The sequence below is a fragment of the Danio rerio genome, chromosome 19, assembly GCF_049306965.1.
Source record: "Danio rerio strain Tuebingen ecotype United States chromosome 19, GRCz12tu, whole genome shotgun sequence".
Taxonomy (NCBI): domain Eukaryota; kingdom Metazoa; phylum Chordata; class Actinopteri; order Cypriniformes; family Danionidae; genus Danio; species Danio rerio.
The window spans coordinates 20,857,107-20,869,760 of record NC_133194.1 but is presented as its reverse complement, the minus strand read 5'-3'; the positions used below and the strand labels follow the sequence as shown (position 1 = coordinate 20,869,760).

Sequence of the window (12,654 nt, the reverse complement as noted above, 5' to 3'; positions counted from 1 at the left end):
TGTAAAATCGCACTTGAGTAGGTGCTTATTTTATTTTAATACAGTATGAATGCTTTATATGAACAATCAGGATATGCATTTGCCACTTAGTCATTCTGGTACTTTAATTCAAACACTTTTCGCATGTTATTATTAAGTAGGGAAATACACAAATACACATTTCTGATGCAGCAGGTAGCTTAGTTCTAAACTAGGACAATAAATGAATACACATGATTTTATTGGTTTAAAATGCTTAAATACCAAGAGCAGGGGTGCAGCTGAATGGACCGCTTGCTTTGTTTCCTAATAAAATGAAAGTTTTTTTTTTTTTATACTGTTTTTGTTTTTATACTGTAACTGTTCTGTTATTATCAAGCCTCTAAAATCTAAATAAAACATAATTTATATCACAAACTTGCTAACATTTTTATGTCCTGGCAGTGGCAAATAGTTTCGGATGCAAATTGAATTGGATTACACCATTTTTTGAGATTTCAAATTTTAACTGCTAAAATGTTGAATTTTTTTTTTTTGTTCATACACTTAGTACTTTTGAAACTTTTGTTTAATGCTTTTTTAAAATCATAATTTTTTGTGCATAACAATGGTTAATCACGTTTGCTTATTTTAGGGAGCCGTTTTGGTTTAAGTGTGTTAAGGGAAAATAGTTATAGCAACAGTTTAGGGCACAAGTGGAAATGCCTTATGCCAGCCTTAAATTCCCTTAAATTGACCCCTGAAAATGGTTATTTATGCACTGGCCTTATTTAAATACCCTCAAAACGCCAGGCTCGTGACAAGCTCCACCTCTCAAAGTCCCCATACCCAGAAGTGATTTTTGTATTTTTTTATTTGCATTTTTATTTTATTTGAATTTGATTTATTCTTTGGAATTATAATATAAATTTATGCAAGTGCAATGCCTTATATAAAGGTTAGTACACAGTCGTGGAATGTTGCTACTAAGTGGCACAATTTCTTTCGCGGTTTCAGTTCTTTGCTTTCGTATTTATTGGTTTTTGGCCAAGAATTTTCATTTTGGTGCATCCCTATTACAAATATATAAAGTCAACTTCACTGCATCCAGGATGAACATGCTGCCTAGTTTTAGGTGGTTAAATAAGTTATTCAAATTATTCTTATCAGATGCTGTTGTAGTCAGTAACAGTTTATAGTTGTTTCTTTACCCTATATTGTCTACTTTGTCATGCTGCATTTAAGCATTTGAAAAGGATGAGAAAGATTCATAATTTTGGTATGGGACAAGCTTATGTGACAAGAAAACGTAACCATTTTGCCAAACTGAATAGTGTGAAAACAACATGAATTGTATGGTTACAACACGATGTAATGCTAATTGTGTTGCGAATGTAGAAAATGTGACTACAAGTATTGGATACATGTAAACAACTGAGAAAAACTAATATATTAATTTTGGTGAGATGTGAAAACAGGTAATCCACATATTTGGCTTCACCCAGAGTGCTATGACAATGCGATGCAGAAATGGTCATGGTGTTTTTCAGCATGTTAATACAGATAGGACACATAGGCTCAATATGGAGGCTTCTGGGTGACTAAGCTGTCCACGATAGCCTTTTGAAACAAATAAATTACGTGAGGTTTTGAGATAACTATTTTCAAATCCTTTTAACATAAACAACATATAACAATTATGTGTGTATCAAATATAGGCCTATATATTTGGGCTATTCCTCCTAAATATAAATAATTCGAGAAGGTTTAATTGTCATTATAATAAAAATAAATCTAAGTGTATAGCCGCATGTTTTTGACAGATCGAAGGCTGCTTTGGTTAAACCAACTTTTACAACAACAAAAAGAATTGTTTTCCTGTGCCGATCAGTACTTCCAATATTTAAAATGGTCAAGTAAATCAGCTTACTCAAGTTATAAGCTTTCAACTTTTAGAGAACTTCAAATGGACCAGCCCATAAAGTTAATGTGCCTTTCATATTTCATTAAATTTTTCATTAAAGGAAAAACAATAATCAAGTATGTATTCCAGGCTTGTGAATTAAAACATTTCAGCTGTTCTGGCTGTGTGCCTGTGGTGTGCGGTGAAGGTAACATACTCAGTTTCCATGTCAGGGTCTGAATAGTCACTGGATTTGCCATCATGAGAACTAAAACAAAATACAAGTTACAACCATGCAAACTTTTCTACTGGATGCAGATCTGGAGCAGTGCAATTTGAGCTGCATTCAATGCTTAATTTCTTAAAAGGAAGAGAAATACAATTGCACAAGAATCAGAGGCTATTTGAAATTTAGTAAAAAGTCAGATGAAAATAACAAAATTCCATTAAAAAAACTGCTTCTATTTTGGAAGATGAATCTTCAAATATGAGATTTTTTTTAATTCAACGTTAGTTATCAATGCATCAAAGGAAAGTTAAAGCAGTAAATTCTAAAAGATGCCAAAGAAATTATTATTGAGCTTATTAAGCTATTTAAAGAATGTCAACACAGAGGAAGCCTACTGTATTTATCTAAATTGAGAAATTAAATAGATTACTTAAATATATTAAAAAAAAGTATTTCGGCTTTAACAATTGATGGCAAGGGGAAAAAATCCCAGTCAAATGAATAAATTTGTATTTTCCGTTTATAACAAATTATAATGTTCATATTATTAAGAAAAGCTTGCAAATTCTTTTATATGAGGAATCGAACCCTCAACTAGTAATTTCAAATAAATTAAAAAAAAAAAAAAACTGTGATAAACTTTCTTTAGACAAACTTGCCAAAGCAATGCTGTCCATAAAGAAGGGTAAATCCCCAGGCTCATATGGAGTATCTATTGAGTTTTATGCATGTATTTCAAGATATGATCCAGACACCTTTACTTAGAATGTATAATGAATGTATTAGTAAAGAGGATTTAGGTACTTCTATGAAACAGGTAATAACTTTAATACCTTAACCAGGTATCCCTTGATAACATAGAAACTAGGCATACGATAACCGTTTTCAAGGTATATCATGGTTTGGAAAAGTCAAGGTTTTAAAACTGCTAAATTTTTCTGTAATACAGTGGGTATGTGTAAGATTTTTTACTTTTTTTTTTTAGGACAACAGTATCTCTCCAGCAGTATAAAAAATAACCAAAAATGTACAAAAACATTTTTTAAAAAAAGCTTATTTTAAAGCAGTTATTACAATATTGTGATATTTTTATCCAAGTTTATCGACCCGTCAAAATCTTATACAGGCCCATGCATAAGGGAGACCAATCACTTTACTAAATCTAGATTACAAAATTCTATCATTAGCTCAAGCAAAAAGGTAGAAATTAGAATTAGTGAAAATAATTAATGAAACAGGGCTGCACAGTGGCGCAGCACGTTCGCCTCACAGCAAGAAGGTCGCTGGTTAAAGCCTTGGTTGGGTCAGTTCACGTGGGTTTTATTTAGGGTGCTCTGGTTTCCTCCACAAGTCCAAAGACATGCATTAAAGGAAAACTGGGTTAGCTAAATTGCCCATATGTATTTTTGTGAATGGCTGTGTATATATATTTACCAGTGATGGGTTGCAGCTGGCTCGCTTCGTAAAATATATGCTGAATAAATTGGCGGTTCATTCCGCTGTGACGACCCCAGATTAATAAAGGGACTAAGCCAAAAAGAAAATGAAAGAAAATTAAACATTACAAATGCTATTTTTTAATGAATAAACAATATTTTAAACAGTTTTATAACATTTATTATAACAGAAAATTTTATGAGACTTGTGCTCCATGGACTGTTGTGGAAAATGCAGGTTTACGTTCTAGTTTAATGTAAGCTCCATTCAACATAAATGGAGTAATACTACAAAGTCAATTGAACTCAGACCTTTACATTGTCACAAATCATTACAAAAAAAGGCAATAACTTCCTGTACACATTACATTCTCATTTGATAATCCCAATGTGATATTGTGATATTATGTAAAAGTTATAAATGCAAGTCTAATATTTATTACTATACCTCAAAGTTTGTTTTTCGTTGTGTAATCCCCACAGATCGAAGGTCAAAAATCAATTCAAGTCTTTGTTACATTAAAAAAAATGTCATCACACCATTCCACAAGTCTTTCAACTTAAAATACTGTGAATGGGCAGCACTCCTGTAGTAAACTAAATATTGCTGTATTGATCGAAAATTTGAATATATATATATATATATATATATATATATATATATATATATATATATATATATATATATATATATATATATATATATATATATACCGTTGAAGTCCGAATTATGAGCACACCTGAATTACCCCAGACCCCCCCCCCCCCCCCAGATAAACACACTTTTTATTTCCAAATTTCTGTTTAACAGAGAGAAGATTTTTTTCAACATATTTTTAAACATAATAGTTTTAATAACTCATTTGTAATAGCTGATTTATTTTATCTTTGCCATGATGATAGTAAATAATATTTTACTAGATATTTTTCAAGACACTTCTATACAGCTTAAAGTGACATTTAAAGACTTAACTAGGGTAATTAGGTTAACTAGGCAGGTTAGAGTAGGCAAGTTGTATAATGATGGTTTGTTCTGTAGAGTTTCGAAAAAAAGTTTGTATTTGTATTTGTCAAAATAGCCAAGAGTCATGCCTGTTTCTTACGCGCGGGTCCGTGGGAGAGAAGGCATTGCCTATTGCGTCTGCGCTCTGCAGCGGTGCACAGATCAATATATCCCTGTCTATTCTATCTAGTTACCTATCTGTCCATATAAATATACTTTTTTTATATACTTTTAATCTGCCCCACGGCCCGCGGCAACTTACTCCTATGCTGCAAGTCTTTACTTTACAAATTATAAAGAATGTCTGCTTCTCAAGCTCGATGAGGGGTGTCAATCATGTATTTTAAGATGTACTCGGTCAGAAGACAATCGCATGAGATCATGACATTGTGTTTTTGATCGTCAGCATGATATGGCTTATAGCAATAATACCTATACAATATGGTTATTATAATGATATTTATACATGACCAAACTAGTGTGCAACTTAAACAACTTTTTTTACATTTAGTTTTGTAGTTTGGGCCCAAACAAATATTTGTTGCTGCTTTCAGTTGTTTAAGTTCATTTGATTGACAATGTAAAATCTTTTGGCAACATTTGATTTTTCATTGTTGAGTTAAACAATTTTAAAGGGTCTCTGATACATTGCTTTTATTATTTTTCTTTATTTTATTAATCAACATTAACTGTTTGCATCAGCAGGCAGTTTTTGTCATGTTCATTATTTATTAGGCTCCCTCAAAACACACATGCACCCACATTTCCAGTGTGGATTATAGTTTTATTGTAATAATAAAATAAATTTAAGTTTTTAATTTGTCAACTCTTGTTATTTCCTATATATGGCTTTTGTGCATTTATAAAATGGGAGTTGGTAAATATATTCAAGGGCATGCACAGATGGTGAGCATTTTGACTGATGTAGTGGGCCGCTCTGGCCCAAAATGCCAGGGCCGATTTTTTTTGTCCCAGTCCAGCCCTGCAATGAGTGCAATTGTTTTGTATTCAATACTTTATTATTATTATTATTATTATTATTATTATTATTATTATTATAATTTTCCATATCTGTAATGCCTGTATTTTGGCATTTTTTGGAGTCCACTTAGAATCCAACATGGAAATCAATGTTTTCTTTATTGGCATTGATTGTTTTGAAATTCAAATGGCATTAACATGCCTGTGTTTTAATTTCTGTAATAAATATGGCTGTCAAGCCAGGATCTTGATGGTTTATTGTGGGTATGTTGTTTACATAAAGAAATCTGTGTTACAAGTTAAACAAAAATTCTAATAATGAATTATAGTTTGGATTTAAATAGTATTTGTCTTGCGTTTACATTAATTTTACATTGGAATAGCCAAAATTACAAGTTTCAGTCTTTTAAATGTGATTAATCGTGATTAACTTTTAAAAAAAAGTGTGATTAGTTTTTTTTTTAATGGATTGACACAGACACACACACAGACACACACACACACACACACATATATATATATATATATATATATATATATATATATATATATATATATATATATATATATATATAATCTAGCTGCAACTTATCACTGGGAAACATTCATACACATTCATTCACACACATACTCTAGCTTAGCTTCATTTAGCAATTTACCTGTACCACATGTCTTTGGACTTGTGGAGGAAACTGGAGCACCCAGAGGAGAACATGCAAACTTCACACAGAAATGCCAACTGACCTAGCCGAGGCTTGAACCAGCGACCTTCCTATTGTCAGGCGACAGCACTACTTACTGTGCCACTGAGTCGCCCAACATCAACAACAATTATAATAATAACAATTTATTTACACATTTATATAATTAGGAAGTTATACTCATGATTTATTTTGTTATTATGAGCTCCATTCAGTTCAATTAATGAGAAATAAAAAAAATGAAATCAAGAAATACGTTTATTGTAAATTATTTGTAACATCCATGTTACCCTTCGGCTAACTACTCTAATGTCAACTGCCAATGTTTTATTTTATGATTTTATGTACAAATTTCATGCACATTTTACAAAATATGTTTACAAAAGTGAATGTAAATTAAACTGTTATTTGTACAATAAAGGGCTGTCAGTTTAAGGGGTTTTCAGTGTTTACAGTAAGGTTGAACTGATAAACCTCATTATTGAGTAAAACACAAAACCAAGTGTACGTAGGTACTGTAGTTGCTTACGGAAAGGCAGAACAACAGAACAGAACTAAGGAAGATGAAAGTGTAAAGCACGAATAATATAAGTTGCTTCAATAAGGTATGCTGAATATTTTATTATAGTTCTTTACTCTCTTGATAAATACTACCTAGAAAACTTGAGTGTTCAGAGTTTTATTATTTTAAATTTATGTTCTATTTTGACATCTTTGCTGATTAATTTCAACATGCTCATTATGGATATGTACCCCTGTCTACATTTCTAGAGTATCCAAATTATGTAGGCACAGGTATGACCATTTCATCTTTAAAATGATGGCTACGATAAGGGTACGATGCCGCATATGGCTTTTGTTCCTTTTAGTGCTAACAGCTGACTGCTTGATTTCATACGGACGGCTTTTTCGGTGTTTTCAGATGACAGGGTTTGAGTCCGTCAAAAAATGGTTCCAGAATCCGGAGCCACTTTTCCACTATCGTGCCAAATCGTTCTAAGAACACTGCGGTACAGTTACGGTTGTTTCTTCACTGAGCCTGGAACGGTGTGGCACAATTACAAACCATTCTCGGCATGGTTAGACAACCGTGCTGAACTGTGCCGACAGATTCTGTGTGTTGACATCACGGTTCTGTTGCCAAGCTACCACAACTGGCTCTGCGGATGCGCGCTAGTCAGAAATCCACCATACATTTAATATAAAAAAATTAGCCAGGGCTAAATGATACAGTTTAAAAAGGGTTTTAAAACAATAGAGCAGTCTCTGCCAGAGAAGGGAATAACACATCACATTCTTACGAAGATATTTTATTTATTTAAGTTATAATTTCATAGGCTTGAATACAATTAACCATGCATGATATAATTACTAAGATGTCATCTAAAATCTTAGAAATATTAAAATAGCCTATTATTTAATTTGTGGCTAGAGCTTGATTAATTTGATTGACATTCGAGGCAATGAGTCCTTTAATTTGCCTGACTAAGCGCCAGCGCAGTATTTGGGAGCACAAAAACTTGCTCTGATCCAGGAGAGAACTTTACTAACGACTACATGCACTGCTGAAAGACTTTTTTTTTTCCTGCTGCGCATCGAACAAAGCGGTTACGGCATGTTGTAATGTCGGCCACGCAAAAGTCTATGTTAGAAAATCAATCCCTTATTTTAAATCAATCCTAATTTATTTAGACTTTGCTTGAAAGCATTACGGAGTGGCACTTTAGCTGTCCAAGGTACTGTTGTATGATTTATACTATAGCCTATATAAGCACCAATAAACTAGTCGAATGAATGAATAAATTAAATAAATATAGATTCTTAAATGTCGGTATTGTTTTTACTCAAAAATATCAATACGTTTTGACAAATGTTTTATAAAAATATAATGAGCAGTTTTCATCTTTTCAGCAATATGCCATTATATGATTCAGTTATACATAAGTTGGATGTAAGTAACATGTTTCTGTGTTTTTGTTCTCAGTGATCTTTAATATATACTGGGTAGCTACGCAAATATTTTTTAAAACGTCAAGCAAGAATTTGCCTACAGCTTGTTAGTATGCTTTATATCCTGCTATATATGTGCAGTTTCATATTTATTTCACTTGCTGCATTCGTTATTTAATGTTTGAATACTGAAACAAATAACAGCCATCGCTTAAAGGGTTATATTTTGCCATCAAAATGTAGTATATTTTTATTTCATTATCAACTTTTGATATAAAACCGCTGTGTAATTGCCTCTGGCGGATTTGCAAAACAAAAACTGTGAGCAGACATACCTCCAGTTATGTATTTCGTTGTTCCCAGAAATTTAAACTTGAGTATGCATCCATAATGAGCCTGGGTTGATTAATTTCATACAGGATATTATGCTTGTATTTTTTGCCTTGTACAAGGCAAGCACTTTTTCCAGGGGTTTCTGTAAAGCGTAATTGCAACTACATCATCATGTGGCTTATTTGTGAATTTGCATTAGCCACGGATCATGCACAGATTGTGAAAACAACCGTTTGATTCAAATACCTGTATGCGATCACAGGGGTTTCATGTTCAGTGTCTTTTATTTGTAGTATATAGTCCTGATCACTTTTATAAAATTTAACATCAGATACCTTTCCTTATCCCAGGTGTTTTGTAAATGATAAATTTTGTTATTTACAGTAACATCAAATACCTGTCCTGGTCCCAAGTGTTTACAAACAGTTTTATATAATTTAACATCAGATGCATGTTCTGATCCCAGGTGTTGATATATGATCATTATTACATAATTTAACATCAGATACCTGTCCTGAACCCAGGTGTTTCATGTATGATCACTTTTATAAAATTTAACATCAGATTACCTGTCCTGAACCCAGGTGTTTCATGTATGATCACTTTTATAAAATTTAACATCAGATACCTGTCCTGATCCCAGGTGTTTCATGTATGATCACTTTTATAAAATTTAACATCAGATTACCTGTCCTGAACCCAGGTGTTTCATGTATGATCACTTTTATAAAATTTAACATCAGATTACCTGTCCTGAACCCAGGTGTTTCATGTATGATCACTTTTATAAAATTTAACATCAGATACCTGTCCTGATCCCAGGTGTTTCATGTATGATCACTTTTATAAAATTTAACATCAGATTACCTGTCCTGAACCCAGGTGTTTCATGTATGATCACTTTTATAAAATTTAACATCAGATACCTGTCCTGATCCCAGGTGTTTCATGTATGATCACTTTTATAAAATTTAACATCAGATTACCTGTCCTGAACCCAGGTGTTTCATGTATGATCACTTTTATAAAATTTAACATCAGATTACCTGTCCTGAACCCAGGTGTTTCATGTATGATCACTTTTATAAAATTTAACATCAGATTACCTGTCCTGAACCCAGGTGTTTCATGTATGATCACTTTTATAAAATTTAACATCAGATACCTGTCCTGATCCCAGGTGTTTTGTATATGATACATTTTGTTATTTATAGTAACATCAAATACCTGTCCTGGTCCCAAGCGTTTCCCAACAGTTTTATATTATTTAACATCAGATACATGTTCTGATCCCAGGTGTTGATGTATGATAATTATTACATAATTTAACACCAGATACCTGTCCTGAACCTAGGTGTTTCATGTATGATCACTTTTATAAAATTTAACATTAGATTCCGGTCCTGATCCCAGATGTTTCATATATGATACATTTCGTTGTTTACAGTAACATCAAACACCTATCCTGATCTCACAGGTTTTGTGTATAATCATTTTTATGTTATTTAACATCATATACATCAGAAATTGAACAAACTGTGTGAGGGGCAAACTCTAATCGCTGATCTGTGTTACTGTAATAAAGTCTAAATTAATAGTTTCCTCTAGGGATGTCTCGAACCTAAGAAAGCAACCCATTATTGATATGTAGCCATGTAAATATTTCTAAAGCATAACATCATCAATGTGTTTCCGTCTGTCTGTGGGCTGCAGACGGGTGTACTTGGCAGGCTTGGCCCTTTCATGTGGCAACTTATTTAGTTTTACAGTTAGAGTGGATTTTCCTTATTATAGTAGCCATAGTAGTATTATAGTAGCTGTTTTTTAATCGGTGTAAAGAATAACTGGATGTTTATAAAAGCATTTTGATAATAGTAAAGGTGTCTGCAACTTTTGTAAAACATCAAATAAACCATTATATATTAACTGTCAAAACATGTTAATGACTGCATAAATGTATTATTGGTTTTTAAAAAAGTTACATATTGTGCGTTTCTATTATCATACACAAATTGTACTTAAAGGGCCATGAAACCCCCCTTTCAACACGGTGTTTTCACACCTCTAGTTTGGAAAAAGTCAGGAAAGTGGGTGTGTCTAGCTCTGTTTGGGTGGAAGTGTTAGAGAGGTAAAAGGGAAAGGATTTGAATAAAAATGAGAGTTTCCATTTGGGTACGCGTCGATTTTCACTGAGGAAAAACAAACACACACGCAGGGGAGAAAGACAGTGACTGTGTTTAATGATGGTGGATTGTTTGTACGCACGTCGTATAAAAGAAAAAACTTCTGCATTTCTCAGTAACTCAGATGCACTCGGTAAGTCAGAAAGCCGTGTGTATGTAATATAATTCTTATTCTTTTCCCACTTCTTTTGGCAACACAACGTGTCATCTCTCTGCCGTCTGAACACTGTTTCAGGTACAGTCTTCGAAGCTAGCATGCATATTAATGAAGTTCGCATACACAATAGAGCGCACTGATTGGTTTTGAACCAAGTCTTAATCATGAATTAATGCAGCACACTGATAGACGAATTACGGTACTCCCAGGTACAGACGTCACGTCCAGTCTACATGCAGGAATATACGCTAAGATCTCATGGCCGTGACATAGCTTCAAAATTTGTTTCAAACCAGAAGTACAAATTTGCTCGAAATAACGCAAAAACACACACACACACACACACACACACACACACACACACACACACACACACACACACACACACACACACACACACACACACACACACACACACACACACACACACACATATATATATATAGCTAAAAATATTTACTATTTTCCCAAGTGTATATAACTACTACTGTAAGAAAATTTTAGAATTCGGCACATACTTTTACTATTATCTTTGCTTGAACTGACCCGATCTAATCCTGTTTATATGAAATGAGCCTGCTTTCAACCAGGTTTGATCTAACAGAACTGTTGCTATGACAACAACTCTCGCATCAGCTCTGAAGAACGAAATGATCCTGGATCATTTCAAATCGTCAATATCCAAATCCAGCTAACTGAGTAATCCACAAACGAAGAACAGACTATTTGTCATAGACTCATTTTATATTTGTTTTTCCACAAAATCAAGCTTTGACCATAGTTTACTTTTGTAAACTAGTCCTGAGATTTTTGCCTGATCTGTACCAAACCAGAGCAGAAATATTTTCTGCACACTGAACATCAATTTTTTATTTTTTTGAGGGGGTAAAACGGTACACAAAAAAATGTTCTTGTAGTGTACAAAAATGTAATTGCAGCTATAGCTTTTAAACAGGATGAGATTCAAAATGTTTCACAAAATGTGATACACATATGTATAAGGTCAATTTGACATCACAGAAAAAAACCCAGCAGACTTTGGCTACATGGTGGTGCTATAAAGTAAAAAAAAAAAAAAAACCCTAATCAAGCAACTGTTTGTCCGATCAACTTGAAGTTTGGGATGCAGTGTCTTCGTCCATTTCCATGGAGGCGTTACATACTGGCCACCATTAACAAATTATAATTTGATCAGGTTATATTTAAAAAGGTTAATTATGGCTAATCAGAAAGAAACTTGATGGGCATTTTCGATTCATTTTAGAGGTCTGTAAGAATTTTAAAGAAATCCACTACTGAGGCAATTTTATGTGTTTTGAGTGTTTAATTGTTGTGTATTACACAATGTTTCGCACAGGCACCCAAACTACATATCATCATCAAATTACTGTACATGATATGCATGGTCATACCTAACACTTTTACTTAAAATCTAATCAAAACTAGTTGCTGTTTCTTATTTTTGTAATAATATTGCCCATATTGTACCAATCTCTGGACTGCCTATATCAGTAATTATTCAAAAAATGTTCAACCAGCTCCAGATAGGCCAGCTCATTTTAAATACTTTTGATGCAAAAACCACTGCTGTAACTCAAACCATATTCATTAAATCAATTTACAAGGGATCTACAAAGCATAAACAGTCTGCACTTTAGATTAGGTTACAAAACTGCATGAATTGTGTTAATAAAGCATTTATTAACATACAGAGTAACTATTACTATATGTATATAATAATAATAATAATAATATATATATATATATATATATATATATATATATATATATATATATATATATATATATATATATATATA

At 32.8% G+C, this 12,654-nt stretch overlaps 1 protein-coding gene across 5 annotated transcripts in view; it reads right to left on the bottom strand.

The window, feature by feature from the left end:
- Positions 1–12,654, bottom strand: part of fkbp10a (FKBP prolyl isomerase 10a) — a 131,863-nt gene that overhangs the window by 7,629 nt on the left and 111,580 nt on the right. For 2 of the 5 annotated variants that reach the window (XM_073931624.1, XM_073931629.1), the window contains one exon: positions 331–3,617. The gene's annotated coding sequence lies outside the window, so the exon portion shown is untranslated. Of the gene's footprint in view, positions 1–330; positions 3,618–12,654 lie in introns of those variants that run through there. The other 3 variants (XR_012395002.1, XR_012395003.1, XR_012395001.1) reach the window with 3 other exon arrangements.